The sequence below is a fragment of the Tyto alba genome, unplaced genomic scaffold, assembly GCF_018691265.1.
Source record: "Tyto alba isolate M040663 unplaced genomic scaffold, T.alba_DEE_v4.0 Super-Scaffold_14, whole genome shotgun sequence".
NCBI classification, from domain to species: Eukaryota; Metazoa; Chordata; class Aves; order Strigiformes; family Tytonidae; genus Tyto; species Tyto alba.
Window position 1 is genome coordinate 24,617,219 of NW_024881276.1, and position 7,504 is coordinate 24,624,722.

The window sequence follows — 7,504 nt, forward strand, 5'->3', positions numbered from 1 at the left end:
CTATGCAGGATTGCTACCTTCTTCCTAATATTCTGAAAGATCCAACAAAGGCAAGTACTCCTAGCAGTCTTTATGCTTACCCCAGAGGAACATATGAGGCCTCCCTTTATACTCTAAGCTGCAAAAATGTAAGCCTCTTTCATGGATTAAGGAGTAGAACCTGCACACACAACCAAAAGTAAGCAAGGGGGTGACTCAACAGTATTGATCCCCAACACTTTTCAAAGTATGGGGGAACCTATATGTCTATACACTAAAAAAGTTGCCACAAGCAAAATAAAGACCAGAAACCAGTTCTTCTTCCCTTCCCAAAAGCAGCTCACCTAAATGTGAGCACCCAGTTTCTGAGCAGTGTTTTTTTACAGACTTTGCCCTATACATTCATTAAGAAGACAGGCCCCTTCTTCATAAAAAAGAATGTGTGTCAGAGAAAAAAGTGAAGCCACCCTTCAACTCCATTGTCATTACACATCCTGCTATGCTATCCTTTTTAAGCTTACTCTGTTTGAAAAAAATTAACTGCCAGGTAGTCCTCCAAATCTGGGCATCAATAGGACTACTCAAATAGCAAATTACCATTCAATGTGTGACAAAGGGCTTCATTAGGAAAAAAGAAAAAGGCAGTACAGATTAGATCAAATTTAGGCAATAGAGAAGCGCTCCTGGGCTTCTTACTACAGCCTCTGTTGTAGTACTACTGGGATGATACCTCCTCAAGCTCATGAGCTTATCACTGGACTGTGCATAGAGTTTTATGATTTATTTTTTAAGGTAACCTGACCTCTCAAACCAGTTCTTGGTCCGAGCAGAATATTTTCTGGAAATCATGAAGTTTGAGTAGAAGAAGAGAGAGGCTAGTCAGAAAGACCACAGTTTATCAGCAACTGGCAATGTTTCTTCCACAAATGTTAATTGTTCCTCCTATGCTCTCCTTTTACAACTCCCCTAAATCCTTCTCACATCTCGTGTCACGCTTCTGCTCAGCCTGCCAGTGCACCAAAAAGCAATATACCTTGTGGTAGACCTGAGGCAATAATACAATGACGTTTGGCCAGCCAGCAATCCAGGAAGATACACATCTTTACTTACCTTCTCTTTGCTCCTGGGTGGACAGGACAAACATCTTCATGGGCCATTTGATGCACAGGCTGCTGCCTTCCTAGATCTGTGTTGTTACCCTTTGGAATTCCAGCTCACTACGCATGAAGAAATTATGAGATTACAGGGAATAACAAGCTTAACATGGGTCAACAATGTCACAATATTGCAATAAAGGTAATCACCTTTTGGACTGAATAAACAAGACTATAGTCTGCAATACTCATGAAGTAATCCTTGCAGTATATTCAGCACTGGTAAGGTCTCTGGTGGAGTACTTCCAAGTTTTTGAAATGACATTTCATGAAAGAACAATGCAAGAGGACCATAAGAAGGATCCGAGGCTCAGAACACACAGAAGATGTTTCTAGGCAGAAATGGTTCCTTTAGTTTAATGAAAGCTCAACTCTAATAACAGCCTACAAATACATATAATACAGAGCTATGAAGGAGCAGAAGGGAATAAACTGATGTCCATAATGGGGGACTTACCTCTATTATGCAAAGGATTATGAAAAGCACAGGAAGAAATTGCTTTGGAAGACTGATGAGTTTTTATCTTCAATTTGTTTTTCATAACGAGTGGAAGAAATATTTTTATAAATATTGATAGCTATATTTAAGTTTCTATTGGAATGAGGGGACATACTACTGAGGTCTCCTGAAGTCTAGATTTCCTACATAAGCATAACATAAAAGACATGGGGCTCCCAAGAAAACAATACACTTAGCTTGATAAAAGATGTATAGAGAAAGGGTCTTAAATCAGATTTTGTAAATTGTATATGGATACTCTAAATCATCATAGGCATTGACATAAAATAAAAGGTCAGGGTTATGTAAAAGCTTTATCAGTAGCCTTTCCTTTTCTCAACAGGTCTTCAAGGCAACAGAATTGGACCAGCACGGACTAATAATTGTGCAGTCCTCAATCAGAAGACCATCAGTATTTAATATACTGATTTTGCTGGTCAGTTGAATGTTTGCTAAGACAGATTGTAAAGTGCCAATTTGTGATTGCAATTGTAATAACAAAGTACCAGCAGCTTTTCGTGTAGGAGAGGGGCATTATTCTTGTTTCAGAACAAATTTTCATTTGACCTCTATTAAAATTATTAACTTTGTCAGGAACTGTCAATAATGGCAGAGAAGGAGCCATTTTCTCAGCAAAAGAAAGCAGATTATTGAAAACTGATCTTGACATCAAAGCTCTTCTGCATGGGAGAATTAAAAAGGCCATTCTAAATCCTTTGACAAGCAGGTGGGGCTGCTATCTCTAGTACAAAAAGAGCGCCCATCAGTGCTGTTTCTCCAAAACCTACCATGGAATCGAACTGCAAACTAGCAAGGTTGACATGCTCTCAGCTTTGGTGAAAAACAGCTTGCAGCATAATTGTTGGACTTAAATTCATATTGACTCCACTAGCAATTATAATGCAGAGAACAGTACTGAATTGAGAGAAATAGTCCTCATAACAGGCAGTAAATAATTAAAGTGGCAAGTGTAATTCTGTACTCCAGATCCAATCATACAAACTGCTGGGTGCTCCCTTCTCTCATGGCCTTTGAAATTTGCAGAACAAGGACATATACAATCTTTCCCACACCCCAGAGTACCCTAATGTTTTAACCATTTAAAAAAAAAAAAAAAGTAATTTCACGTATTAAGAGATTACATGATCAGAAGTGTAACACTGGGCTATCCATTCTCTTACATGTCTGACTCAAACCTGCTCTCTATCACAGACTTGCTGAAGCTCCATATATTCTGAGCATTTTTGCAAAATGGGGCCTCAGGGAGGAAGTCATGCAGCATATCAGCCTCCATATGTCAGGCCCAGACTTCCAATCCTCATGTCAGTTGTTTTACTGAGGTAAATAAAACTGCTCATATGAAAAACATGCAAGGGGCTGGGTGTCAAACTGAGAGACAGGCCAGCAAAAACAAAGTTCTTTTTAAAATTCAGTATCACTGTCACAAGTCGTCACAGGTGAACAGCACAGTGTAGCATGGCAATCTTGGTCCTCATCTCCTTCAGAAACCTAAAAATACGCCTCTTTTTAAAACAATGCAGGACACCTCTGCTGTGAAATTCTAAGTTAAAACAGTCCTTATATTGGTACAATTCCCAGTATCTGTACATAAATATTTTGGTTGGTGCTGATGTCAGCACATTTTGGTTCCAGTGTCCATTTAACAAAATGGTTGAAGTTAATGAAAAGGAAGCAGAAGCCTCCTTTGGTTGGCTAAGGGAGCTACAGTGCCTAGGACCAGCTTGCAGTTTTGTCCTGAACGCTCATGCTTACACTCTCACGATGCAGTCCAATTGTGCTTAGTATATACTACCTAATATTGGGCAAAAGTAACTCATTATTATCAGGATTTTAATCCCAAGTACCCCTTTTTGTTCTTGAATAACCATTCACCATCACTGAACAGATGGCAGAGCAAGTGCATGTACCTCTTCGCCAACCAATGTATTTCTAGCAGCGGACCGAAACCCTGCTCGGGCAGGCAAAGAGGTAGGAGATGCAAGCAGTTACAGTGCAGCACGGTACAACGTGGCATGTGCTCATGAGAGAAATGCATACCAATGTTTTCATTTTGCTTTTGCTTCATTTTTAAGGTGCTTGGGGGGGGAAAGAGGGAAGAAATCGGTGTTACTTCATTGCTTTTAACATTTTGATGTCACAAACACTTCTGAACCTAGTTTTTAATATTAACCTTGAAAACTGTTTGATACAGATTTCAGATCAGAAATGCCACACTGTGTATATTTGTTATATAAGACATGGTAACAGCTGGAAAAGAACAAGACCTGTCCTGGCAGTGGGAATAAACCTCTCAGTCATGAACTGCATTTCTCAGCAGTTTGTCCTGTGTGTGTCTTGCATCACATGCTGTCGTCTTGCAGTCATGAGTCACTTGCTCCAGCTCCCACTGCTCAGGGATATCGGCTTGGCAAAGCTACACAGCTTATTCCCTGGGGAAATGTGCACGCAAAGCAGTGGGAAGCCAGGCCACTGCTGTGCTGGAAACAGAACAGATTTGCATTTGAGTGCAAGCTGCAGGGAGTACATGCTAAGTTGACTAATACTGCATCTATTTCTAGTCCCGTTACCTGGGTAATGGTAGTTTCATTTTGTTCTTTTCCTTCAGTGGTTACCAAAAGATTTTCTACTTAACCTTTAAAAATCTGAATGAAATACACTAAGTTCAGAAACAAACTATGTAATTTTTCCAGTTAGTGTCATTTCACTAATTAGCAAAATAGCAATAACAGAGGACAGATTTCAGGAGTCTGAGCGATGTTAGTTCTGTTCCAGGCTGAAAATTCCCTTCTAATTTGCTCTTTCTTTTGTCTGTGTTATTAGGGGACAATTCTCCCCACTGTTGTAGCTTTGACCATTGTGTCTAGTAGCAATGGCTGATGTATGTAGTTGTGAAGGTCTCTTTCTTAGTACAAAAATATAATGTAGGATGAAATTAGCAGACATTAGTGGGACCATGATTTCCCACCAAACTTTCAAACTTTCATCAGGAGTTACAGAGTGATTCTAGGCTTGCTAGATTTAGCATTTACTGGTACATTATTGGTTTAGTACCTATAGCTATGTAAAAAAACAAAAAACCAAAAAAACCAAAAACGCCTAAACTCCCTCTCTCTTCTTCAGAACTGCAATCCACACAAATAGCCAAAGTAACAAAATTTCATAGCAACATTAATCATTAGCTTCCATTTTTGGAACATGAATAATGAACAATTCTTTTCTGGAACCCAGTTTAAGATCCTCTCAGCAAATAAGAATAAATCAAAGGCAGTCCCCCAAAACTCTACCAAAAGTTAAAGGGATAAAATGAGAACCTAAGACCACAGACTGTTAGCATAACATGAGCAATGCAACTGTGTGCAAGCCACAGTATCTGTAGTTGGGCTTCTGGAAAGGGAGGGCCAGAAAACAGTACACTGTTTTGGACTCATTTCAGTCTCTCACCTAAGTGAAAACAAGATGCTTCATACAAGATTATTTCTTAATAGGACCTTTCATCTTCCTAAATTTGGTGTTCCGAGATTGAAGGAGAGAAGAGAGAACTTTTTACATAAAAATTACCAACACAGCATAGTGAAAAACATCCAGCAAGATATCAGTAGGTTTGATAGCACAGATTCTTCTCCAGAACAACTAACAATCTCTATAACTAAATAAGCTAAACTGACACAGGAAAGGTATGAAGATTGAATGAGATAAATGGGCAAAAATTAAAAGTTGCCATCTGGTCCTGGCAGATATGTAGATCATTGTTAGCAGCAATAATTCCTTGGCCAGTTAACATCATTGTCCACAGCTGGCTAGAAATAATCAGCAAAAACATCTTTACCATATGCAAGTCCTAAACATACCGGTGGTCAACTGCAAAATCCTGTGCCTGGCATTACAATGCAATGCAATGCTTCCTACTCTTGGCAAGCCACTGTGTTGGAGTTCAGGCCCTCAATGGCCAATTTTGGAGCTTGTGAACATCAAACAGCGATTTCTTCCCCTCTTGCCATAAAGGGCTCCTGAGTGAGTTTCTAAGGAAGAAATACTGGGCACTCTGCTGTCAGCCTATCTAAAGGCAGTGAAGACCTCATGAATGATTCCTGTTCTTCCTTTCGAAGGGATTAATGACAGGGAAAGACTTGAGGGCTTTCCTTTCAGAAACAAAATTACTCCATGGCAATACTCTGCAGAGACAAATACACATTATTGGATTATACAAGTGTTTACAGTTTCAGCCTTCATTTTATAGCAGATGTCTCCCAGATGTTTACCATAGCGGCAGTCTGTGAAAACGTGGGTTGAGACTGGAATGAGATCTGCTCCCTAAACTGAGTGTGGAATTCACTTCCCTGGAGAGCCTAACTCTTGGCACTTCCACGCTTTTCACAAATCTGCTTCAAAGAGGTAGGATTTAATCAGGGATTTTCTCCACAACCCCACTACTTTGTAAAGAGCAAAATTTCCTCACAGAGAGCTATTTTAGTATTGTATCCTCCTCTGAGCAAGATCACAGAGAAGGGTCCAGGCTGGAGCCTGACCAAGCCTTCATTAAATAGAGCTTTCAACAGCAGATGGAAGTTCTAAGAAATCGCACACCCAGAAACCTTAATGGATTTAGGGGACAAGTCTGGCCTTTTTGTCATTTAGAAGATCTTGAACTCCAGTTTCAATCTTTTTCCCTTCAGTTCCCTTCAGTCAATTCCTTGTCTTTCTGACCTTGTATGCATGTTTTTGTGCTGAGTACTACATTCACCATCGTGTTAGCCCTGTTAGTTTTCAGGGAAGGTGGACCATAGAAACAGCGATAGCAGCTTTTCAGCAACAAACATTGCATGAATGCAAGCAGGAGACACTTTCCAAGACTGCAGAAATTGTACCCACAGTCAAAACCACAGAGTGAGCAGAATTCAAACCTCCCAGGTCTTTACTTTGATTATGCAGGACAAACATCTGAAAGAGAAATGTAAATAAGGAACAGTTTATCCCAGGAGCTCTGTAACTGCACAGGGTTACAAGTCCTATGTGGAGCCTTGTAAAATGCTTGTGCTGGAGACATTGGAGATTATTTCTTTTTTAAGCAACTCTGAAATTGGCTAGTATCTGCTGATGTTGAATCCAAAACAGTGTGATATTTCAGAAGAATGACATACAAATCCTAAAGGAACAATGCTACTATTAAGTCATTTTGTCTTTTTAACTAGCCAAAAGGAGCCAACACACAACTGATTGTATGAAGGGTTTTAAGTCTATACTTTAAAGCTCTTCTCCAAGAAGAAACATTCAAAAGACTTCTTAAGCAGGAAGGAATCTCACAAATGCCTCTTTTAACATTTCTGTATTTTTTTTCTGTTTTGTGGGGCCAATATCAGAAAGACAAGTTGGAGGTGCTAAAACCTGAAGCCTACCTCTCAGAAATAAGGAATATAAGCAGCTTTACAGAACAGTCAGCTATCATCTTTTTGAGTCAATTCCTGTAAAATAATGTATCTTGCAAGATGAAATTAATGTAAATATGGTTCTAAAAACAGGTTTTGGAGGTTTCTTAAATCCTCTTTAAAAAGGCTTCATAAAGAACTCGAGATTTTTCCTCTTCTGTGTCTAATAAAAAGACATGCCAATAAAATGGCTATATTAAGGAAACCGCTGGCCAAAATGGTGTTAAAAGTATTTTGACTGCCCCTCGGATTTTATTTACAGTAATTAACTGTATTATTTACAACATGTTTTAGTGTTTTTGTAGATGAAATAATTTTTTTTCCTTCTCAAACTGGTCTGTGCTTTTACAAAAAAAAAATGCTTGAGTTTGGGTCCTACAACAGAGAATACACACTCATTATAATTTCAGTGATAAGAGAAAAAAAAT